The sequence below is a fragment of the Ambystoma mexicanum genome, chromosome 13 (assembly GCF_040938575.1).
Source record: "Ambystoma mexicanum isolate Mex_15411 chromosome 13, UKY_AmexF1_1, whole genome shotgun sequence".
Taxonomy (NCBI): Eukaryota; Metazoa; Chordata; class Amphibia; order Caudata; family Ambystomatidae; genus Ambystoma; species Ambystoma mexicanum.
Window position 1 is genome coordinate 430,107,211 of NC_090938.1, and position 25,785 is coordinate 430,132,995.

Consider the following 25,785-nt stretch of genomic DNA (forward strand, 5'->3'; position numbering starts at 1 on the left):
GCAAAACTGGCATATAGGAGTTCCACTATGTGTGGGGCTAGATGGTTGATGGGGGCACATGAAGGGTTAAACCTGAGGAGAAGGCCAAAAATCTCATCAGGTTTATTAGGAGCAAAGGAAGACATTGTCACAGGAGAGGCGGGTAGAGGTGGTGGTGAGAAGTGAGATGGTGTGGGGGATAGAAGGCACTTTGCAAAGGTATTTTGTATGTTGGAAATTCTTGAAGCAATGTAGAGAGCTAGATCCCTAGCAGAAAGAATAGAGGAGGTGGTGGAGGGTTTAGGAGGTTAGAGAATTGAGTTGAGAGATTTTTGGAGGCACTTAGGTTGAGAGGATTGATACGAAATGAGTGAGATATAGATGTCACTTTTGGCAGAATCAAGAGCAGAGGAGTAGTTTTGAAGAGCAGTCAGCTAAAAATGGAGAGCTGAGGAGTGTAAGTGACTTCAATCCAGCACTCCAACTAAGTCAATGCCTAGTCTGGGATGCCCAATGGAAGCCCTTATTTATATATTTCTATGTCAACGTTCTTAAATCTGGATGATGAACCCTTATATAACGCCCCTCTCTATGGATCTCCCCGACCTCACTGAGCCAAGAAGTAGGTTTGGTGTGCAAATTAAAAGATTTATTTGAAGAATTAAACAATATATATATATATCACACTTTTATGAACAAAATAATATCTGAATAGCACACTTATGAATATGGATGGTAATCAACAATGGGTAATATTACAAAATTGACAATCTCTTTAATCACTTAGGAGTAGGAATAGTAAGGATAAGGTAGCAGCGAATACTTTTATGGTTCAAGGAAATGCAAGATGGGAAAGAATGCAACACAGAAATAGACTTGATATGATTTCAATCAAAAGATAATAGGGTCACTTTTTCACCTGTGACTACTCACTCCCCCACTATCCAGTATGAAGAGATGGGAAGGAGGGTACACAAGTTTCAAGAATACAATCAATAATGCAGTTCAATTCCAGTTCCCCCAGCAAGCTTAGAGAGAACAGGTATGATTTTAAAACAAGCAAAATACTTTTGAATGTAATTCCAATGGATGGGAAAATATACTAAAAATGCTTTTAATTCACTAAGGGATATTCAGGATAAGTGATATTACTTTGGATTAGTTCAGGTCAACACTAGCAATGATTCATGAGTGATTACCAGTTTGAAAACGAAATTCAGCAATTGAGAACAAAGAGCAGCTATTTTGACAGAAAATGAAATTGAGCTAAATTGCAATTCGCAGCACTTTTTCCGTGTGCATAAATCGCGATTACGGAAAAACTATAAGGAATTGGAATGTCGTTTTAGGTTTGTTGGAAAGCTGAGGATCTTAGCTTTAAAATGACAGTTTCGCTTCTAGGTTCAAAAGATACTGACGTTCTTGTGGAGGTAGATTTACAGAAATAAAGTCAAGATTTCAGAATGACAGAAGGCGCTTTTACAGATTTGAAATCACAGGATGGACACAAAATTCTAAATGCAGTTCTGGACAGGATGAAATGGATGGGATAAGATTACTTTAAACTAAGAGATTGGTTCTGTACAGTTCTAGACTAGATACTCACTCCTAGTTTTGGAATGGAATGGAAATGAGCCTCGTCACCGATCTGGTCAGGTTTGGACTTCACTCGCCACCGGACAGTCTCAGGCATTGGTTCTGCTCACAGCACGGCCCCTGGTCTGCGTCTGACGCGTTCTGGATACAGCGCTGCTTTCTGGGTCTGGACTTCGGTCCTAGCACAGGGTTCTTGGCTAGGATAGAACAGCTCAGCCCGGCTGTTGAATGTGAGAGCCCCTGGGGAGTTTAGGGGTTAGAATCAGGTTTGCAAAAATCCTGAAGGCTTGCTGAAGAGGATTCAGCTTGTGGATTAGCCCTCTCTTTCAGGTTCTATAGCTTGGTTCTAGAGTCTGGTCTCTGGATCTATCTGCAGTCTCTGTCTGGATCTGGTCCGGCAGAGTGCTGCGCAGGAATCAGTTAAGTGGAAAAATTAGTGTGTCCTCGCCTGTCCTAAGCAGTCTCTTTTTATGTGTTTTCAGAGTGGGTGGGAAGGCTGATTCTACATGCCCAACCCCGTAAGGATTTGATAGGTTAGAGGATTCCCTGTGACCTGACTAGAGAAAGGATTAGCGTGTCAGAATGAGTCAGAGTGATGCTGTGTTTATGGCTTGAGGAAAGAACACTCCCCTTTGCTTTTACTTAGAAAATCAATTTTTCATAACAAACATGTTTCCCAGATACACAAGTTGTTGAGAATACATGTACACCTCACAGATTAATTAAGACCGGTCTCTGTTCAAGTCCCCCGTTCCTACGAGCTTGGGTTAAAAATTGACAACTTATTTTTGTTTTTGGTGAATTTGCCAAGACTGGTTCCGCACCAAATTTTACACAGACGTACACACCCTCTCTGAGCATATTACTGTAAGTTTTTTACGTTTCTAGCATAAACACTACAGCTACAATATTAATAATTACGGGGTTTGGTCTCAGAACATCACACAGCGTCCAGCTTAGTCCAGCTTAGTCTTGAACTGTGAGTGAATTTGTCATTTTAAGAATCTCCAAGTTTGACATTTCTGTCAGCTTGGTAAACTTTGTAAATTACAATTTTATAAAACATATATTTGCCTGTAATTCAATTCACATCTCCGTCTGGTTCGCCCCCAGAAGCTTGGTGAGTCAGATGGTCGCATGACCTGCCTTCCTGCTACACCCAAATCAGCATATTCTATACAGCTGAAAGAATCCATTGTCTTGTTTCCAGGCAGCAGAGCCCAAGTCCAGGGTGCCACTCCCCAGGTCCTTTTCACACCAACTTGTCAATCTCTTGGCTTGGGGCAGGGGATGGGGATGTCTCCTTTCTCTAGGGATCAGGTGTGAAGGGTTCCCAGTGTGGGAAACTTCTTAACCCTGCAACCAATGTTACAATTTGTCTTTTCTTACAATATAACCCACATTTTTAATAGAAACATTAAACAATTGCTTCCTTCAAGTCATTTCAGAATATAGTTTTACATTGTCTCTACCCCTTAGGCTTCTGATAGCCAGTATTTCTTTGGCATAGTTTGGGTTCAGTTGTTCAGTTTTTACAAGGAATTGTTTTAAAACGCCGGCTTTCTGGTAGAGATGAGCAACGGTACTACACCCATTTTTGACAGCTGTCTTTACATCAATATCTTTCAAAAGGGGGATTTTACTTGATAGCATATGATTCTTGCTGACATTGTATTGATGTGGATTCTTGCGGTAGAGTCATGTGGAACACCCAACAAGAAGGTTGGATCTTTTTGGTGATTTGTGAGCCATGATTTTAGCACATTTTGACAATCAAGAAAATGAATTCCCAAACAGCTATGGGTTGCTTTTGGCAATTAGTATTGCTATTTCCAAGTGGTTTCAGGCTACTGTATGTGTAGCCCAATGGTGGTTTTAGGCAGTGACCTCCTGTGCTCACTAATATAGGCAAAAGTGGGTGGCAGCCTATTTTTCCGGTTTTTACTGCGCATTTTTGGATGGTTTTGAGCTATCAGCATACTTTCCAGTGGCCATTCTGATGTTTCTGCTACCAGCAATGCACAGTACTGTTGTAGGGCTTGGATGCGTGGGTTAAAACATACCACATGAGTGTCTAGATCTTTGCCAAGTGTGAAGACTTTTCCTTACTGTTGTGATCCAAGGCTGTGGACGGGAGGGTTTGGAATGGGTGAGCAGAGAGTGCACAGAAGAGAGCGAGTTGTTAAGGAGAAGAGAGTTAAAGTCAGTGGAAAGAGGAGTGCAGGGAGAGGGGAGGATAAGTCAACAGTAGGAATGAGGTGATGATGGGGAAGAAGGGAATCAATTAGTTGAGAGAGGTAGTCCATAAATTGTCCAGCAGTGCAGATGGCAGATAGATATAATATGAATGCCATAGGCAGAAGTGATTATGGCGATAGTGTATTCCAAAGAGAGAGAAATAGCAGGAGATGGGGAAAAGGAGAGCTAGGAAGTTTGGAAGATGCAAACAGTCCTACAGCACCACACCTAACAGGTAGGCGGGGAGAGTGGGTAATGGTGTAGGCAGGGTCACGAAAGGCAGCAGGAGACTGAGGGAAAATCTAGGTTTCTGCAAGTGTAATAAGGTTGAGAGAAAGAAGGAAGGCAGAGGTAAAAGAAGTCTTGTTACAGAATGTACATTCCAAAGAGCAATATAAAGGGAGTGAGATGGAGAAGCATACTGATGTTGAGTGTACACAGTAGAGAGGCGCTGGGGGTAGGTGCGAGAAGAGAAAGTGTGATGAAAGTTGGGGTTGACGGTTTGGTGAATAGAGAATAGGTGAGCGAGAAGAGCGTTGGTGTTGAGGAAAATAGATGATCAGAATAGGAAGAGTTGAAATGGATTTGAGCAGAGGAGAATGAAGAAAGAAGTAGGAGGGAAAGTAAGAGATTATTCCTTCATATTTGTATTTGAGGCTTGATTATTTGCACTACCACTATCCTGTTAACTATTCTACTTTCTATGTTACACTATACTGCTCACAGGTGTCCTATAACGATTCTGCTCCTAAGTGCCACTGCAGATCTTTTTCTATTTGTCACAGTACAATTCTGACAGCTGGAATTTGCTCCTATAAATCCCAGTGTCATTTTGCCCAACTGTCGGTTTCCTTGTGGGTGATCACCTGTAACGTTGTCCTTGAGATGTTTTATTGAAGTGTTTATTTTTTTTATTATAATGTGTTTAGCCTACAGAAGTAAGCTTTTCACATTTACAGTACAAAGTCAAAGAAAAGAAAATCATGAGAATTGTATGACATTTCATCATCAGTTCATGCAACAAGAACCATTTAAAGAAAAAAGAAAACTAAAATAGAATTAAAAGAAGACATAACTCCAAGACATATCTGGGGAGGATAGCTCAGGGGCAACGTGATCGCCTTGGAAGCAAGACGACACGGAGTACCACTGGTTCGTACCCCAAGTTCGCGCTTAGAAACCTCTGGGCATTAAGCACGTTATAAATAACCTATCCTATCATATCATAACCCGCTGTGTAGTAATTTCTGTGTTTCTTCCCCCCGGTAACCAGAAGACTCATTCAATTGATTTCAAGAACACGTGTTCTTGAAAAAGCATACAGTGCCAGAATCAGTTTTGTCGAGTTACCCCACATTAGTCTGATCCAGTACATATCAGTCAACACCTACTCACCCATGTAGCGCAGCCTTAGGTCAGCAAAACCAGGACAATGCAAGGTGATATGTTTCAAGGTTTCCATCGTGGAGGATGCACAAAACCTACAGGTGTTAGTAGTTAATGTTTTGTCCCACTTGATTCTCCTTTCGAGGGTAGCAAATTGTTTCAGGCGAAATCGAAGATATACAGCACACATTTTTGGGCAGGGGAACAGTGACAAGTACATCAGGTTTTTCCCTTTCCTCCTCCAGAACCCAGGGTACTCCCTATATAGTGAGAGATTTCCCAGTAAATCAGACGTTTCTGCCCAGTCCACAGTATATAGCTTGCGTTTTACTGCCCCCCGGAAAGGACTTCAGCTGGGATGAGCCGATATGGTGGAGAATAGCGTGTTAGATTGAGATGACTTGCCAAGGTCTTGATAAAGAGAGTTGATAGGGGGATTGAACATCTTTGCGTATTCTGGTAGCTTATTCCAAAGAGCTCTTGCTGCCAGAGACACTAAGCCCAGCTTGTGTCTGATCACAGCATTTGGAACAGATTGATTCAAACATAAGGTTTGTTTCCAGAGGAGCCCCTGTACAGTGTTTAATGCCCCCCCCCCCAGGTCATACGAAACTATGCCCAAACCATATAGAATAATTGGTTCAATAGTTTGCTAATAAAACCTAAGCAAGGAAATCAAAGAGTAGCGACAGAGCTGGGAATAGATCCTCTTCATTTTTACCAGGAAGGCCAGAAACCCTTCCCTAAATAGAGTGTTCCATTCCCCCCGGAAATGCTGGTTACAAGGTTAAAGCCCAGATACCACATTGAGTGCATCCTTTCCAGAAGCTGTTCACCTATGCTCCAAAACAAGTCTTAGGGCGCTTCTTGGTTGTAAAAATGACAGCCTTAGATTTTTTTCCCCATTTATCTGCAAGTTATTTTGGACTACATAGTGAAAAATGAGAGTCAATTTTCGGAGGAGGCCAATTGGGGTTTTATCTAACAAGATGATATTGGCGAAAGCGAGCGAGTCCAATACTAGGCTCCCTAGCTTCATCGAGTTGGTAGTTCCTGCCTTCCATAAGGCTGCAATATCCGAAACATACAGGTTGAAGAGGGTCGGGCCAACACACAGCCCTGTCTAAGCCCCACATAGGTGGAAACAGGGTAGGAGATGGCCCCTTCCCTCGTCAACCTGACCCTCAACGAAGAGTTCCTGTGCAGCAATGCCAAGGTCTGTACAATTTTTAGAAGGATCTTCCATTTAATAAGCTTACTCCAAAGAGTTTCTCTGCTGACCGTTTCAAAGGTGCAGGACATGTCGATAGACGCCATGTATAAAGTACCTATCGCCCCCACTTTTACTGCCGTAGAGAGGTGAGAAATAATTGAAGCATTAAGGGTGGTCCCCATTCCCTTACGAAAGCCCACCTGGTGCTTGGACAGAAGATTTAATTTCTCGACCTGCCGGGAAAGGTCTCTCAAAAGGAGGGAAGCAAAAATGTTACTGGAGGCGTCAAGCAGGGCGATAGGCCTGTAGTTCTTAGGATCAGACGCAAATTGAAAATTGGGATGATAATGGACTGTTTCCTGGTGGAGGGAATGTTGCCCTCCCTATAGGTGGTCCTAAACAATTAGGGCCGGGGCCGCAGATGATCTTGCCCTTCCAATGGTCCATCTAACATAGTCCTCATCCCAGGAACAAACCCCCAAATCCCTAGTTGTCTGTTTGAGAAAGGGGTAATCCGACTCACCAACAGGTCTAGCAAATGTAGATTGTAGATAACCCAGCCAAACATGCTCTGCTACGTCAGAACCCCTACCAGCCTCTGGGCCCTTATAGCAAGTTGCCTGATTTTGGTCCAGAAGTCTGCGTGATTATTACTGGACAAGAATTTAATTACAGCCTGGTTTGCTGCAAGGTGAGCCTGCCTTTTACCATATAATAACACAAGAGTTATAACTTGTCACAATTTGCTTCTTCGCAGCCTGATATTTTGTGGGCGACATCTGAGTTATTGTAAGGGCGCGCAAGGCTTTCCATTTACGTTTTTTTGCTAGGGCAATGGTATTATCGTAGTTGTGTAGGTGTCTTTTCCCAAAATCGGGCTTGCCCCTTGCTGCCATAAGAACCATGCAGGATTGAACTGCTGTATTGAAGGTTTCTATCCCTTCTGGACCTTTCGTGCGGGCTTCACAATCCATTGTCTGTGCATAAAGTTTAAGAAATGTCTTGCACGTGGCAATGTTCCATTTAACTGTAAGGCCTCCTCTAGTTGGAAGAATGAGGGCAATAGATTTCTCAGTTGGCAGATATTCCAATTTACGGTAAACCACTAAACGCATAGGACGATGGTCACTGCCCACAAGCAGGTCCCCCATGAGAGGTTAACAGGGGGGAAGAATTGAAAAAGTGATCAATCCAAGATTTGGATTTACTCCGAGAGCAGATGCAGAAGGAATCGACTTCACCCAGGGAGGGGGCATAATGCCATATCCCAATTGTGAAGATGGTTTGACCAAGCCAGGGCAGGATCCGCGGGATCTAATGAGGGATTGAAAGACCCTCTTGCCCTATCCACGTCCTGTATGGCTGCCTCCCTGCAACGGGCAATAAGATCACCTCCCAAAATGATGGTCAAACATTTGGCTGTTGCCAATCACTTCACAAAAAGATCATCAAGTACACCCAAAAACTGCCTAAGAATGTATTTGGCAGGGTTCCAGTAAACATTTACTAGCAGCAGATCTTCTGTGTCATTATTAGGTGTAAGATTCACCGGCAGCATTCCCTCCAAAGTGGGGGGTATCTTGTGGTGAGTACACTTCATGCCCAGATCTATGGCTATAGCGGGCCCCCTCGAAGTGCAGTCCTTAAGGCCTCTATATGTGTTTTTGCAATACGTGTGAGACACCTAAAGGGTAAAAGGACCAGTGGTCATTGTTTCCTGCAAGAAAAGTATGTTAGATTCTCCAACCCAAGTGTGAGTCCCTCTAGACAGATTATGAAAACCACAAACATTCCAAGATAGAAATTGCCAGTCCCCATTCTATGGCGGATTTCTAACCGAAGTGTTTAACTTTAATTCTGCCGCGCTATGATTTTGCTTCTAGGTGTCCCACTATACACCAGTCCCAATGCAATTGGGCTCTTATTCTCCTATGGAGAGATAGCACTCCCTGTTGACTTAGTACACCCTGCTGCTTGATCACATCGTGGGAAGATCTCTGGGATTTAGGACCAAGCGTTCCAGGCTGCCCACTGCTAGAAACACCAGCGCATTGCAGTTTGCATGAGACCCTCTTACAATTACCCTACCCCTCACAAGTACACCACTGCCTTTGATGTTGGCAGGACAACACTGGATGAATGCTCCAAACAACCATCAAGGTCTCCACTGACTGCTCCCCACACTAAAGCACTCAAATTCTAAGTTCTGACACACATTATGCATTCCAACTAAGTCACCCCCACATGGCATTCAAACACCACCTACAACATGCATCAATCATCAGAATGCTACACCTTCCCAACCAAGTTATAACACTTGTGTATGAGCGCAATAGAAATAAAATATCAATATCAATATTGCAGTCCCAACCAACACATCCTCACATTGTGAACACACAAAGTTCCCTTGTGGTTATCAGTACCCCACGTGCTCTTGACATGAACCATCTAGAAACAGTTCCACAAACAGAACCTGGGTTTGACCTTGCTACATACATCAACACAACAGCAAAACTATCTTGTATTTTCCCTCATTGCCTACGAAGCAAACCCAGCTCGATTCTCTTTCAGGAGAGCCAAATGACATTGGACTGTGGTATAAATTCAATAAAATAACATAACCTGCAACTTGCACACAAGTCTCTGAGGTTGGTGCACCAATCTATTAGGCTAAGCTGCAAATTATATTTAAATGCCCTATATTGTGGGTTGTCCTACATAAGGGCTGGTGAAAACATGCAGATTGGTACATGTGAAATGCAGGAGTGAAGTGAGGGATCATTTCTGAGATGATTTCTATCCAGAATGTTGCCCACTGGAAAGTACGTGGAGATACCAATTACAGTTATGCCACTTGTCCTGATACGATATGATATGATGTGGCATTTATAACACGTCTGTATACAAGTGTTTCTAGGCGCGAGATCATTTTAGGGCAACGGACAGACCTTAAAGCTAATCCCGCTCGATCAACAGAAAATATAAAAGTTGGCATCCCTACCCATAATTTGTTCAAGTAAATTAGTCAGGATGGAGCTCAAATCTCATTGTTCCACGGATGACAGATCTGTGTGGAAACTATCACATTGGGAATAACAATGAGGGTGAAGCTCCAAATAAGGGTCACTTGAGTATTTGAACATATTTTCCAATCAAGTGATGGATGCACCCTACAGTCCCCTCCCCACAATAGCCACATCACTGGACGGCAGACCTAATCGTTTCCAAACAAAGGTCAATTAATACAGAGATTTCCCACAGGACCATTAAAGTTAACCATCCTGCCAATCGCGCTTCTCATCGATAACATCTCCTATGAAAACATAAAACTCGGTGGAAAGAACAACATTGGTAGAGCTTACCAGCGCGGACACTCTCCGTATTCTGCAGATTGTATTATTGGAAAATGGTGCAGCAACAAATAGGATACAGTGAATATCCCAAAAAGGGGAATAACAGCAAAGATAGACACGCAGCTCCTTTCTCTTGCTTTTAGGTATTTTCGGGCTGGTGACGAGGCTTCAACTCAACAAACGCGGACGAAGAGGGCGTTGCAGGAACAAAGCATGAGGAATAACACCGTTAGATTAGATCTTTTGCCCTAACTCCTACAAGATACCGATGAAATATTTGGTACCCCGTGTATTTCCAGTCTCACGGGTTGTTGTCTCGGCCGTCCCGTCTTCTGCAGAAATATCGAAGTCAAAGTCTACTGCCTCGGCTTTACCTGAAGGAAGCAGTAGACCGGGATTCGCTCCTTGTGATGATTGGTGTGTGAGCATTTTTCCGCAGACCCAATGCTCAGAATACTTACCGGTAATCTTTCTTCTAGTCCTGCTCTTCCTCGTATCAGTACTTACTTACAAGGGGCTTATGGGGAACCAGCCTCGAGGCAGGAACCCTTCGTCTATTTCTTCCTTTTCCATCCCGTGCCCCCACCCCATATACCTGAGAATATATCACAACCCTCACCTGGCGTGGCTCGGTTTCTTCCAACGTACTACCAAGATGCCAAGACCCATTCCATCACAAACAGGGAGGTAGAGTAGGGTCGTAAGTACTGAGGGGAGGAAGAGCATGTCTAGGTGTAATGAGGATTACCGGTAAGTAATCAGAATATGACCCCCACATTCCTCTTCCTCTCCAATACCATAGCTCTCAACTCACCCGCATTTGGCGGGTGTCACCCGCCTTGCAAAGGGCTGACTCACCCGCCAAGCCTCCTGCACGCCCATTCATTCCAATGGGCATCTCACCCGCCAAAAACAAAATCGGGTGATTTCACCCGCCTTTGCAGCACAAATGGTTGAGAGCTATGCAATACTTATTTATGAGGTATACCAAAACTCCCAAGGAGTGGGTCAAGAAATCAGACACTGACCAAAAAGAATGCTGTGCACACACACCACCACCACCACTTTATTGCAAAGCACAAAACACCATTGGATTAAGAAGTGCCAGCACTCAGACCACCCGCTCCCAAATGAGGAAGCCCCTTCCGTGTGCAAGTTCAAGCGTTAGTGCACCGGGAACGTGTTGGGGGTCAGCCGACATAGCCGGTCTACAAATGTCCTCCAAGTCCACATCCTGAGCCACTGCCCAGGACACCGACATCCCGCTTGTGGAATGGCCCTGCACCCCCCTCAGAAAGGGGCTGACCGGACCCCTGGGAGCAGTTCTGTCCAAATACACCAGAACAGCCCTACGCACATCCACAGTATGCCACCGAACCTCTGGAGAACCCAGATCCTGAAAAAAGGACAGCAAGAAAATCTCCTGGTCCAAATGAAATTTCGAGACCACCTTAGGCTGTGGAAAAGCCAAATCACATCTTAAATACAATACATCATTGCACAACTGAGCCCTGATTTTTCCCAATCTCCTAGCCGCAGAGATCGCCACCAGGAACACTGCCTTAAGCCATAGCTCTCAACCATTTGTGTTGCAAAGGCGGGTGAAATCACCCGATTTTGTTTTTGATGGGTGAGACGCCCATTGGAATGAATGGGCGTGCAGGAGGCTTGGCGGGTGAGTCAGCCTTTTACAAGGCGGTTGACACCCGCCAAAAGCGTGTGAGTTGAGAGCTATGCCTTAAGCACAACAAACTTCCGGTCAACATCCTGCAAAGCCTCAAAAGAAGCCTCCTATAATGCCTTCAAAACCAACGGCAAGTCTCATTTCCGCAAACCAGACAGCAGACAAGGTCGAGAATGTGTGAACCCCCTCAACAGTCTATTTAGCAGGTTCTCATGCTCGGCCTCTCCCTCCCAAGGGTCCCGCACCACCCTGATAGTCGCCTATTTGGACCGCAGGTTAGAAACGCTGAGGCCCAAATCAAACCCCTCAATCAAAAACTTCTGAACGGCCAGAGTAGGACACCGCTGGGCAGACAACCCCATTCTCGAGCGCCACTTTGAGAAATTCCCCCCGGTTGTATCATACACCTTCAAGGTAGCCGGTTTCTGTCCACACCGCACACTCTGAGCCTACAATGGTGTCAGACCTAACTGCTTCAGGCCTCACCTTTCAGTTTCCAAGCCCCCAAGCAAGGTATCTTGGCTACAGACTCCCCCAACCACAGAATCAGTGGACATGGGGAGGTCAGCAACAGGAACACTGACGCAACTTCCAACTCCCACACCAATGGTCACCAAAACCTTTTCAGTCAAAAGGGCACCAGGAAAATAACGTCTACTTTGGGATCCCTGATCTTCACCATCTACTTCGGTTTAACGGCAGCGGAGAGAAAGCATACAACAGACCCGGTGGCCAAGCGATATTCAAAGTATCTATGCCCCATGCCTCTGGACACGGCAACCTGGAACAGAAATTCTCCACCTTAGCATTGAGCGGGAGACAAACAAGTCCTGCACTGGGGTCTCAAACTGTTGGCAAATCAACTGAAAAACGGCCCCTTTCGGTGCCCACGCCTGCTCAAGTGGTCCATCACAGAATTGTATCATGGAGGTTGCTGGGGAGAATTCTCAGAAATGTGCTAATTCCTCTCTACATTAGAGACCCCCAGCAACTTTGCTGGATTTTAGGACTTTTAATTCTTAACTTGGAGAGAGTGAGACCCTTTTTTCCCACTCTCTCGTGTATTTTAATGTGATTTTGAACACTGTTTCTTTTGGTTGTGGAGTCTTCATTTACATTGTGTCACACAGCACCTTTAGTGCAGTGCCACAGGGAAGTCTTTCAGATTTCCCAAAGGTTTAAATACCTTCTCTTGGATAAACTACTGTTTCCAAGAGCAGTAAAGTGAAATTTACTTTACTTACATCTGTAACTTTCTAGACCCAGCACACACTATGTTACAATAGGGTGCTGGAGGGGTTACTTAGTATCCCCTTTGTCTAGCTTCTCATGTAACAATTTTATGTTACCCTTTCCTCGATGATTGGCTGGTGGCAGTGGTTTACTTTTAACTACCTTGATGTGCTTTTATCACGGGCTGCATTCGCAGCTGCAGTAAAGCACCCAGGGGTGCAATTTTTGTCAAAATGGCCCCAGTCTTCTTTGTTCACCATTTCTTTGTTGAAAGGTCCTTCTTGAGATTTACTCTCCGCGGCAAACCAGGTTTGGTCCCTTTGTTTGTTTTGTCTTTGGCGGGATTCACGAGTTAAGTCTGCCTCTGGCTCCAGGGTGTCTGGCGGGGGCAGGAAGCAAGGGAGGTGCCCGAAACTCCCTTTGCTTAGTCTCATAGGAGACAGGAATGTACTCTTAGGTGATTGGCCGCCTGGCTGTCTGGCAAGGACAGCCACCCTGCTGGGTGACTGACAGCTAGGCTGGAATAAATGGGAGAAACCTGCATAAAAGGCGAGTCTTTTTGGCTTGAAGGCAGAGTCGACCACTGGACGAAGGAATCCGAAGAAGAACTTGGAAGAGACGCCTGCTGCAACTCCTGGACCGTTGGTTTGCCCGGTGAAGCCCTGCTGCTGTGCTGAAGCTCCGAATTCGTATCAACAGAGAAGCCCTGCAGGGACGACTTCTCCCTTTGAGTTGGTGGGACCAATCAACTCCAAAGTAAGCCACCTGGACATCCGCTCGAAGCTGGTTGAATTTCTACTGCAGTCGCTGCTGGAACTGAATAGCCAGGGAGAGGAACAACAGATCGTGTGCATTGCTTTTAAGTTGGCCAAGAGCTCCAGGACGATCCTCCAGACTCCCAGGAAGCAAGACGGACTGAGCCTGAGCCACCTCAACAGAGTGCTGGACCCCAGATGCAAGGAAAGCCCATCTCGACAGGCAGGAACCGCAGTCTTGCTATTTGCGGTAGACGCAAGGAGCTGAAACACCAAAGTGGCACTTGCTTGAAGATTGGAGGTCATGGTCGGTGACCATCCCATTGCAGTGCAGGAGTCCCCAGAAGTCCTCCCTCTTGTCCCCACGACTGAGGCACAGGAACACCAGGATCTGCAGAGCTGCACAGGAACAGAAGCCATCTTTTCTTCAACCTAAAGGTACTGTACAGTCTAAGAGAACTTACCTCTTGTGTCACCTTGCTTGATCTCAGTTGAGACTTGTCTCGGTTGCTCTTGTAGATTGTACTTGTAGAGTTTGATTCTACTTTTGCTACAAAGATTTCTAAAACATTGTGCAAGACTTTTATTTACCTGCAAGAAGTGCTTGAGTTCACCTTGACTTTTGCTAACGTAACATTGGCTGGCCTGGCTCCCTAAATTACTCTTCTCTCCTCTGCTGATGTGTTTTGCCTTCCTTCCAGGAAGGGTTAACTGACATTGCATTGTTTTTTTTTAAAGTACTTACCTGGTTAAGAATAATTGTGTGAATACTTGTCTTATTCTGAAACCTCTTTTCTTTGGCACTCCTCTCAAGTATATTCTAAATGCAACAGTGATATATTAATGTTCGCAACACCCTAGCTATTGAAGTCACCTGAGGGTGTAGGTAGTGTCTGTGACCCATCCCAAATGGGTATTTTGTGATTTAGAAAACTAAGAGTGTGCATTTTTGAAGTGTATTTGTGTGTTGCTTTATATTGCTCCCTTCTGAAGAAGGCTTAATCAAACTGACTGTTAAATTAATAATTGTTTAATCAAGAAACCTTGTGTGTAAGAGTTTATTTGAATACTTGTCACAGTGAATCTCTGTGTAACTCCCCTACAGCTCGCATTGACCGCTCTTGAGATAAGCCTGGCTACTCGACCACACTACCAACCTGTGTAGTACAGACTTATATCAAAGGGTGGGTTCCTATTGCCAGGAGGTCAGGGTTGTTGTACTGCACCCAAAGGGTACTGCATACAATCTTGCCTAACGGGTTTACTTCAAGGGTAAACTTCACCCTATGAAGGTTGTATAACAAGTTTCATGAGAGGATTTTAAGGTACCTACTGGGTTCCTTGTTAGTACCAACTGAGCCCAATCCCACCGCTGACACCATATGCGAGGAGTCAGAAGTGCAAGACGCACACAAAAGTAAGGTTTTCTCACAAGAAGCCATTTTATGAAATAAAAAGGGGTGAGACAAATACCTATCTTTCCCTAGCCTAATAAGGATGTCCATACCTAGTAAACAAAGACTAAAAAAAATGACTTAGTGTCCAAAAGGTATCTGGCCCTTACACTAATATACACAACATTATACAAGGTTTGTTTGGCTGCCTTAAGTTCCACAAAAGAACATATCAATTAAAACTCAAACGCTTTAGAAAACTGGTGGAGAGGGTTGAACTCCCTTCCCCTGGATCAATGCAGGAATGTTTTGAGCACAGTTCAGGTTCAGGAAGGTTCTGTACAATAACAAAGTTACATTCAGTGTAGCACAGAAGGTCTTCTCCATTCAATATATCCTTTCAATTGGAAAAGTGATATCTCTCTTCCTCAGGTTTGTTCACCAATCAAAACGACTGTTATTTCTCTACAGTCTTTTGCTTGGCAAAACAGAAGTCTTTTTCCTCAAAATCCAAGTTCATAATTCACAACCATTGTTCATTTCTCAAAGATCAAAAAATTGTTAGCACATCACACTTCTTCTTTAAAAAGAAACATCTTCTGCAATGTAGCAGTTCAACAAGACAATGCGATGAATTCAAAACTTCTTTTCCAACACATTTATTACAACCACAGTACGCTAAATCATTTTCTTTGTTCCTGGTGTACTCGCTGCTAGAACTAACCACTATTGGTCCCTTTCCTGGTTTACTCGCCTGCCAGGATAAACCTACTATTACAAGTGTGCTCGGTGGTAATACTTGTTCCAAAACTCTCCACACTTGGTTTCTGAGCCAGTAGGTTTAAACAACGGTTTTCTTTATATTCTCCTAACTTTTAACAAAGTGGGTTGCAGCTCTTCCCAAATTGGTATTCCATAAAAGGGAAGATGTTTCCTTGCTGTCTCTGTAATGTTGCCTTATTGCCTGTTGGCTGTAGGCAATGCAGGTTACAGTTCACTCCCCCTTGATCGCTCATGAGTGCTTTTCTTATTCAGCCTTTGTTTTATGCTTTGTCAACCTCTTGGCTGCTGGCAATGCGGGATACTATGGTCGCCCAACTGGTATCCCTTGCTAGGAGAGTTGCGCCCAGTCTGCCTTGTTGTCTTTCTTCTACGGCTTTGGCAATATGGGTTACAATTGTCCGGTAATTTGTATCCCTGTTTAGGAGAGTTGCGCCCATTCTGCCTTATTATCTTTCTTCTGAGGCTCTGGCAATGGGGGTTACAATTGTCTGATAATTGGTTTCCCTGTTTAGGAGAGTGGCGTCCAGTCTGCCTGATATCATTTGTTCGGTATAAAAATAATTATATTCACCTAGCAGTCTCTTTCGGAAAGCCCCAGGGTCAGCTGCTTCAGGCCAACTCACTAGTATGCCTTGGCATCTCATTCTGATTTGCGGGTGCTGTTGCAGAGCTCTTCTGTTCCTTGTACTTTCCTGTCTACTCCAGTCTGACTGCCGTGGTGCACACAGTCCTTCAAAGGAGCTCTGAGGGCTCTCCGGTGTAGCGTCTGTACCGGAGCACTTCATGGCGTGTCAGGAGCTTGTTGCCCACATTGCGTAGCTTCCTTCTGAGCCACTTCCCACTGTGCATTCTATGCAATGCAAAGCTTCCTCTGCTTATACAGCGTCTTCCACACGTAGTCCTGCTGCCGCCACTACTGCACAATCAGCTTCCCTTTCTACATCTACCTGCACCTGAAACTCATTTATACATTTAAAGTTCCGACTCAGGTGCTTTCTGCCACAACAACTAGACCTCTCATTATGCTTCATCGCATCTGAAGACCTCTTCCTCGTCACAGTACCACAAGCATCCTGGGACTTGAAGTCCACAATGTGTTTGTTCTTTTTATGATTAGTTAATTGAGAGTTGTCAAATTTAGTGGAGTTCATTAAGAGTTGGTGTTTTACCTTTGTATAAAGCAGAATCATAACAATTAGAAGTTGTGAAATTAACTTCTTGAACCTCCAATGAACCACTTTTATGCTGTTTAATAGAATTCTCATATCTTGTGCTTTGGGTAATTCTAAAAGAAGCGAGCCTTACATTAACAGCATGCCATTATATATTTAGGTATTAGGGGAATCTCATCCTCAGACGAGGATGAATACTGCGTCTCTCCTAGCAGAGTCACCACTTATCCCCTACAGCTGTCTCCTCCCATGTGATCCTCCCTCATGTTACCACCCCAGGGTTAGGATAAGGTAGCGGCTGGCTTCACCTGGCCACTTGGAAGGAGACTTTAGGCTGGGGTTTAGTGATCACTTTGCAGGATTCATCACACTGCATACAAAAGCAAGATAACAATCGTCCCACTTCAGCCTGAGGCAAGTCTGCTCTAGGAAGAGAGTTTTACGATCACTGAAGTCCGCTGCATTACACCCACATTTCCAAAGTTAAGAAGTGGTTAGCTTACATGAAATACAGAGTTTGAGGCCAGTGAAATAAAGTGTTCAGCATCACACTTTAAAGTATGAAGAAATGCTTTTAAATTGTTTACAGATTTCATGACAGAAGAAACAGAATGGAATACATACACTCACAGAAAGGAAGGAAGCAGTTGGTCTACTAACCCTTTCAGGGGGACACCCCACAGAACAACTTCCCTCCTAGTAGCCCCCCACCACCTCTTGGCCATATTCTTTTTTTAAACAGAACGTAGAATGGCATTATGTGCCATATTTATGAAATTCCTGGATTATTTTTTTTATTTTTTTTTATTTTTTTATTGTTATAGCTGAACTGAATCAACTTTGCAATATTTCATTGATATTCCATCTTCATTCATATTTATAAAATTATAGAATTGTATATAAAAATGTACACATAAAAAAGTACACATAAAAAGTACACATAAAAATACACATAAAAGAGTACACATATACATACATATCTATGCATATGTATCACCCAGTAAACTGAACAGAAAAGGAGAAAAAAGACACACGCACTGGGCTTAACAACAAAATAAACAAAATAAACAGCACAGATTTCAATCATTAAAGTAAAACAGAGCATCAGTGTCTTCTATCACTTAAACAACCAACATCAACTCTACTTGCTCCTTCCAACCATCAGTACACTTCTTAAAGGTTTGCTCATCATTATCCATGCAGTTTCATTCCTAACAAACTTCCTAATATTCTGCTCAGAGAATTTTAATTTACTCATAACCGAGTTCTAACACAGGTATGTATATATGTACTTAGCATTTCAGCTATATATAAAAACTGACTAGGCATTCATCAGTATCAATAAGTGCACTCTTTCATCTCAGTATTTGTACGTATTTGCTTATCCATGTTGTACTATGTTAACCAAGACTCATCTAATCTTACTCTTCTCTCAATATCCCTCACTAATGGTTACCATAATGGTTATATCTTGGGTTCTGTCAGTTCTTGATCAATATCCAATCTCAAATCCTTCACAAGAGCAATGGTAGCAAGCCTTAGAGGGGTGGTATGCCCGCAATAAATCAACCACCAAAGAGATTCTGTTATAATTTGGGTGTTTTCATATAACAGTGGTTTAATGTAGAGCTCCTGTTTCTGTTTAAGGGTTTGACATTCTGTAAGGAGATGCCGTAAAGTTTCAGGTTGATCATTTATCTCACAGAAGCGGCATAAGTTATCTTCCTTCATTATCATTTTCCTTTTAGCTTTCAGATCCCTCGTCTCACATAAGTTAAGCCGTATTCTTAAAAATTGTCTTCTATGTTCAGTTGAAGGTGATCTAAGTAGATATGGTTCCACTATACTATGCCTTTTATGCAGGTACGCATTTTTGAGGAAATCATGATACTTCAAACATATCTCCCTCGTACGTAACCAGTCATGCTGAAATATCTTAGTTTTGGCTCTATCCGGATTTGTAAGGAGGTCATCAAGGGAAAGATCCGCTTCAGCCAAAGCTTCAATTATAGAGTGCCGCCATTTCACCATATATTGATCATTAGTTGTGAACACGTAATCAGCAAGGGTATTAATCAGTTTATGCCTACCAGAAGCCAAAATACATTTTCTGTACAATGATATCATTTGCCAGATGTAGCGTGCATGCAATGATATTAACCCCAATTCATACCTAACCCAAGCCATAGGTACACATTTTGGTAAACCCAGGATGCGTTTCCAAAATTTACTCTCGAAACGTAACCATGTATTTCTCATTATACATGGTTTTGTTTCCGCTCCATAGAGTAGTGCCGGGACCACTTTCTGTTTGAAGTATGTTATGGCAGGTGTAATAGTGAATTTACCATATTTGGCTTGGATAATTAAGGCTTGTGAGATCATCATATTCAGCTTCTGGTTGAGGCTTAGTAGGAATGCTTTGTTACTTGCTCCATCAATAATAACTCCTAAATAAGTATATTGTGGAACTATCTCTAGTGTATGCTTTTGTAAGCACCACCTTAATGCTTTTTGTTTCTTGTTTAGGGTACCACTTGGGTTTGGGTTACAGACCATTATCTTTGTTTTGTTCATATTTACGTTTAACTTATTCTCAGTGACATATCTGGCAAGTGCATCAAGCAGGTTTTGAAGGCCACAGGGAGTTTTCGAAATCAGTACCAAATCGTCAGCATATAGCAGAGCTGCAAGTGCTTTGCCTGCTAATTTCGGTGCATCAGAAATAACCTCTTTGAAGGCTTTGCATATATCGGCGATGAAAGAATTAAACAAAGTTGCCGCAAGTATGCAGCCTTGTCTGAGACCTCTATAAGTTGGAATATTCGTGGTTAGTAAGCCTTGTAGATTTAGCCTCACTCGTATGCTGGTCTCTGAGTGTAACATACTTATCAAATTAATTAAGTATGCAGGGCACTTTTCTCGGGCTAATTTGTCAAATAATATTGATCTAACCACTGAGTCAAACGCCGCTCTAAAATCGACGAACACAAAAAATAATGGTTGTTTCAGGAGGTTATGATGCTGTATTAAAGCTGTTATTGATAACAGATTTATAGAAGTTCCCATGCCAGGTATAAACCCTGTTTGATGCGGATCTTGCTTGTCACAAGTTCTTACCCAATTGTTAAAGTCCCGTAAAATGAACCTGCAAAAGATTTTCCCAGGTATATCCAAGAGTGCGATCGGTCTATAATTCGCCGGTTTAGACCTGTCACCTTTTTTAAAGATGGGCACCACCACAGAGGATTTCCAAGACTTTGGGATACTGTTAGATTGTAGGACATGGGTAAAGATGTTATACAGAATCAGAGCCCATTGTTCCTGATGCTGCTTCATCATATAGTTGGTTAACCCATCAGGTCCTGGGGCCCTTGAGTTTGACGCTCTGTGGATATATCCTAGTATATCTTCTCTAGATATTTGTAATAGTTCCATGCTGTTACATATTATCACAGGGCTATTTTGTCTGACTTCAGGGTCAGCATATAGTTCTGTATAATAGTCGATCCATAGTGTTTCAGTTACACCGTTTATCTGGACCGGGCCCTGTTCCAAATGGTTAGCAGCATTAAGCAAAGCCCAAATTTGGGCTGTGTTTTTTGACATAATCACCTTGAGCATTTCTTCACCATCAGACTGGTATAGAATACATCTACGAGTACGAATCCAAGCCGTATATGCACGTTGAAGAGAACGAATGACCTCAAACCTGATATTCACCGGCAATGATAATGCCATTCTCTTTTCTCGTCTCAGTAAGGTTTTACGTTTTTGAACCTGATCGTCAGCACTGTGTCTGGGTGCAAAGTACACATGAGTTCGTGTTGAAGAGTGCAGTTTGAACATTTGGAGTGTGACGTTGTAAGGTTCTTCTACCCCACCGTTCCCCGTCTGTTCCCCCAGCAGCTCTTCATTCAACTCATTCAGGGTAGATTCATTCCACCTAAACCTTATTCTTGAGTTATTTGTTATCAAATTGGTGGCGTACCGCTCTTTTTCTAAATTTTGTGGTTCTTTATAACAGTTCCATTTCAAGGTTAGCATATGATGATCGCTCGCAGTCTGTGTTATCACTTTAAATGAAGCAATGTTTTGGAACATTGCTTTGTCCGTATAAATATAATCAATTGTAGAGCTACTGAGTCCTCTACGCCACGTCTCACTAGCGGGTGTGTCACCAGGTATCGCACCGATAAGCATCAGCATATTACGATCACACATCACATCCGCCCATATTTCATTTATGCGGCCCTTTTGCGTTTTTTTGTCTTTCAGACATTGCATATTCAGATCTCCCACAAGAATAACATTCGTTATTTCGGGGGTCATAAGAATCATGTTGAAGAAATTCTCCAGTTCTTTAATGAAAATTCTATCTGAAATAGCCATTGGGTTACGGGAGATATTAATTAGAGCCAAACATCCTCCAGGGTAGAGGATTTTAACTAATTGCATGAATATATTCGGGGTTGCCCAAGGCCTAATTGACAGGCCCCTCCCCATTTTGGGGGCAATTAGTAACCCAGAGGATGGACGTCCTTTCTTATTTGATCTGGCTGCCAGAAATGCTATTTCATGATTATTCCATACCGGGCAATCCACCAGCCACGTCTCTTGTAGGGCAACTACATCATAGTTGTTAAGATCATTGCTATCTTTTGCAGAGAGATGGCCATGACCACAGGTATTCCAACTCACCAAGGTCAGTGTGTCATCCCGCCACTCCTTGTATTATGATCTTTTATCAATCGGTCTGTATTCATTTTTCCCCAAATCTCCTACTATCTTATTTTGATCTAGTAAGTTTTGTTTATGATATATGTTTAGGGATCTAGCAATCACGTTATCATTTGGGTCCTGTAATTGTTCGTAGTTCATATTAGTTGGTAAAATTGTAGGATCAACTGCTAGCAAAAAACCCATTGTGAACAATTCCATCCTAGCTTTCCATATAATATTTCTGACAAGGTTGGATGAAATCCACAATCGGACAACGTCAAGCCTCTCCTCATTTAAGAATTCGACTTGTTGAATATCAGTTGAAAAGATATCTCTTAACTCTTCAATATCTTCAAATATCATCAGCACACTTGCTCTATTTAGGTCATAGGATATATGGGGAGCAGGGCGGCATTTCAGAATAAATCTATGATATAGTTTCGGATCTAGGGCATGTTTTAATTTCTTTCCTGTACCCCCACCCAACCGTTCCATCTCAAATCATTGGTTTGGTTCCGAATTTCTCTCAATATTTTGTATTGTATCAGATGAATACACTGTAGTTTTACTGTTAAATGACACTTTGCCTCTCTCCACTACAGTGTTTGTCGCGAGTGTCTGATCTTGTTTCCATCTTAGATACTCATCAACCGAGTTCTGTATGGTCTCTCTAATGTCTTTTAGTATGTCCAGTGAAGGTTCTCTCGCTAGAGGAGGGTTCGCGCTTGTAGTATTTGTTATAACATCATTCTTTGTGGTTTGTCACAACGGTACTAGCCAATGGGATGCAAGGTGTTTCATGGGTTGTGATGTTAACAGCAGCTCTTTGCAGCCGCAGTTGATCCTCGGAACCTTTTTTTGCAAGCAGAGCCACTAGATCATCTAGTGGAACATAGTCGTTGTGGGATACAACATTCACAGATTGACTAGCTACCGGTTCTCTAGCCTGTCTTAAGTTAGTATAATTAACTTTTAATCCTCCTCCCACAACCGCTTTACTTTTGGAAGTAATTTGCAATCGTTTTAGGAATTGATTAGTAGCGGCCTTTGTTGGTCGCTGGGGCCTGCTTCTGATTCTTAGTTTTCTTTTTAGTTATTGTGTTAGCTTTGGATCTTACATTGGTTCTTAAGTCAAACATATTAAACACACCAAAGTCATTCCCTCGGTTATCTACAACAGTTTTATCTGCATTCACCTTAACAGAGGTACAACTTTCCACTGTCACTATCTCGCTACTAGAGGGGCTACAGTGCACTTCATCATCACTGGATGTGACAGGGCATATAATAGCCTCAAAAACAGGTAAAGTCGATACAACATTCTCAACCTCGCTCTTCTCCTTTACATCGGATGTCATTTGTGCAGAGTCTCTATTTTTAATATCCTTTGTTGTCTTTGGTGGCTTATTATCACCCATGTCTATATACCTAGACATTTTGTCTAAGTTCTGGGTAATCAGTTCAATCTGCACAGCTTGTCGGCTTATCTTAGCATCCAAGGTCTCAAACAATTTAAAAAGGGACATAATCGAGATATTTATGGCATTCAGCATTATTTCCACCAGTGAGCCATGTACAATTTGTCCACCATTACCATCTGTGATTCCCACACTCGGAACAATCTTTTTGTGTGGTGCACGTGGTGTAGGATAGACAAAGGAAGATGTCAAGTCTCTAGGGAATTGTCTATGGTGATCAAAAAGGCTTGGAGAGCCATATAAACTGCCATCATTACCCTTAGTTCTATCATTGAGAATTGGAGATTCAGACAAAACAGGGTAATCTACCACAACATTATTAATAGAATCGTCCAGATTAGATTTGTTTGTAACAGTTATATTTTCCATCTCCTCCTGCATATCTTTATTCTTACCCTCATTAGCCGCTTCATTATTAATATAATTTAGGTTGTTTTTACATGATAATACAGGATTTTGTGTAGTTAAATCGATTAGAGGGCACTCCTCAGTTCTCTCGGAGTCGCGTTGTGTTGAGCATATCTCATTTACAATAATAGTGTCCGAAATCGACACATAAGAAATCCCAGAAACCACGTGCGGTGCAATTTTCCCTCCTCCCATATTTACCGGGCTCGAAGGTTGATTTTCAACACACGTGGGAATAAATAAATCTGAATCACCCCTTAGCGTGCAAAATCCTCGTATATCACTAGTAGAGTTCTTTCTCACGGGAGTCACAATAGGTGAACCTCCTAATTTTTTTTTTTAAGAATAGTAATGGGGGAGGCTTTAGAGGTTGCAGGCTTAAGGTTCACAGAGGCTCTTGTAATTACAATGTTTGCTGGCATCCCAGACGTCAGCATATATGTAATACCTTTCATTCGGCACGTTTAACAAACAAATGGTTAACAATGCAACAAATTGGATATAAGTGAAAAAGTCTTACTCCACAGTCCACAATCTGCTATACCCGCTCTAACAGCGGTAACAGCAACCTTTCCAAAGCAAACTTGCAAAGCGCGCACGCAAAGCGCGTGCATTTGCAGTAAATAGTTTCCTGTTAGCTGTGGGCGGGATTTCACCGCAGCATGTCCTATGGGTGAAGAGAAGACAAACTACTGTGAGTGCACTGATAGAGTTCGCCTAAGCAGTTGCTTAAGCAGTTTCTCAGACAGTTGCCTTATGCAACCTTAGTTTGTAACAGTCACAAGAGTTCGCAAAGTTCTCACTTGGTGCAGGCAACGGTCAATCACACTTCGTCACTTCGTCGGCGAGTCCAATAAATCCAGTAGCGGAGCGTCTCGCAGCGGTAACAGCAACCTTTCCAAAGCAAACTTGCAAAGCGCGCGCGCAAAGCGCGTGCATTTGCAGTAAATAGTTTCCTGTTAGCTGTGGGCGGGATTTCACCGCAGCACGTCTTGGTGCAGGCAACGGTCAATCACACTTCGTCACTTCGTCGGCGAGTCCAATAAATCCAGTAGCGAAGCGTCTCGCAGCGGTAACAGCAACCTTTCCAAAGCAAACTTGCAAAGCGCCTGGATTATTTGTTTGTCTCCGTTTCGGTGAACAACATTTTGGGAAACGATTATATCACTGGCTACTACAAAGATCATATTGAAGTAAGTCTATCGCCATATCAGAATCACAATTTTTTCAAAGGAAAAATAGGGGACAGATTGACTGCTATTTTCCATTCTTGGTGCAAAATCACTCACAATCCTTGGATTCTACAGATCATACGTGGATTTCACATACAATTCTATACCGCTCCTAAACAGACTTCTCCCCCAACGCCAATATGTTTATCCAAAGACAATGCACAGCTGTTGTATCTAGAAGTACAAAATCTCCAAAAAAAAGGGCCAATTCAAGAGGTGCCCTTAACTTTCCTAGTTTTCATAAGCAATATATTCTTGGTAGATATATTCTTGGTAAAACGTTCCAGCACTCTGTAAGCCAGCTGCATGGCATCTCGCAGTTTGCCTTCTCCAGAGTGCTGGTGCAGATGCTGGGGGCACTCCTGCGCCATGTGGACTGTGAGAAACCTGAAGGTGTCTCACTTACTAATCCCCAGGGATCTGTCATCCAGGTGGCCAGGACACAGCCATCGTTATTTGATCCAGTTCCTGGGGTGGACCAGTGTGGGAGAATCACCTGGATGGGGGGCTCCTCTGGGAGTGGAAGTGGGATGCTGATGGGTGAGACGTGGTACTCCCTACCCTATAACACCTTTTCCCCATCCTACCCCGTAGGATATTCAGAAGTTCTACCCCCCCCCCCTTTTCCAACATGAACACTTTCCTACATGGTGACAAACAACGGACTAACACCCAAGCCGTTTACCTAACATGTCCCAACACAAGGGTCAGGCAATTGACAAAAACTACGCACACCTGACAAACCTTTCCCTTACCCACAGGGATAAAAGGCAGAGCACGAAAGCACACTTCAAGCGAGGCCAAACACATGAGGAAGCAGCTCTTCCGGATCGGCAGTTCAAGCGGAGATGAAGGCGGTGAGATTGGAGAAGACGACAAGGGGGGGAATAGCCCCTGCCCTTTTCAACCCATACCCACGAAGCCTCCATGGAAAGAATCATAAGACCAGGATTTACAGCTGGCAGGAGGTGTAACAAATTCCAATGGTGCACAGGGGCCTTCCGCATTGATAACCCAGGCGTGGAGGCATGCTTACCACTGTGGTGCCATCCTTGACTCCAGAGGCAAGACAAGCCAAGGGGTTCAGCACTGCCGGTCAGTGGGAGAGCTGATAGCCAACCGAACTGTGTTGAGCCCAAGGTTCTGAACAGCAACAGTG

The 25,785-nt window shown here is 43.2% G+C and overlaps 1 protein-coding gene across 1 annotated transcript in view; it reads right to left on the minus strand.

Annotated features, from left to right (window-relative positions):
- The window catches only part of LOC138521304 (zinc finger and SCAN domain-containing protein 21-like), a 142,074-nt gene extending 131,908 nt beyond the window's left edge, over positions 1-10,166 (minus strand). Inside the window, exon 1 of the mRNA XM_069634039.1 lies at positions 9,775-10,166. The gene's annotated coding sequence lies outside the window, so the exon portion shown is untranslated. The remainder of the gene's footprint in view (positions 1-9,774) is intronic.
- Positions 10,167-25,785: the final 15,619 nt, after the last annotated feature.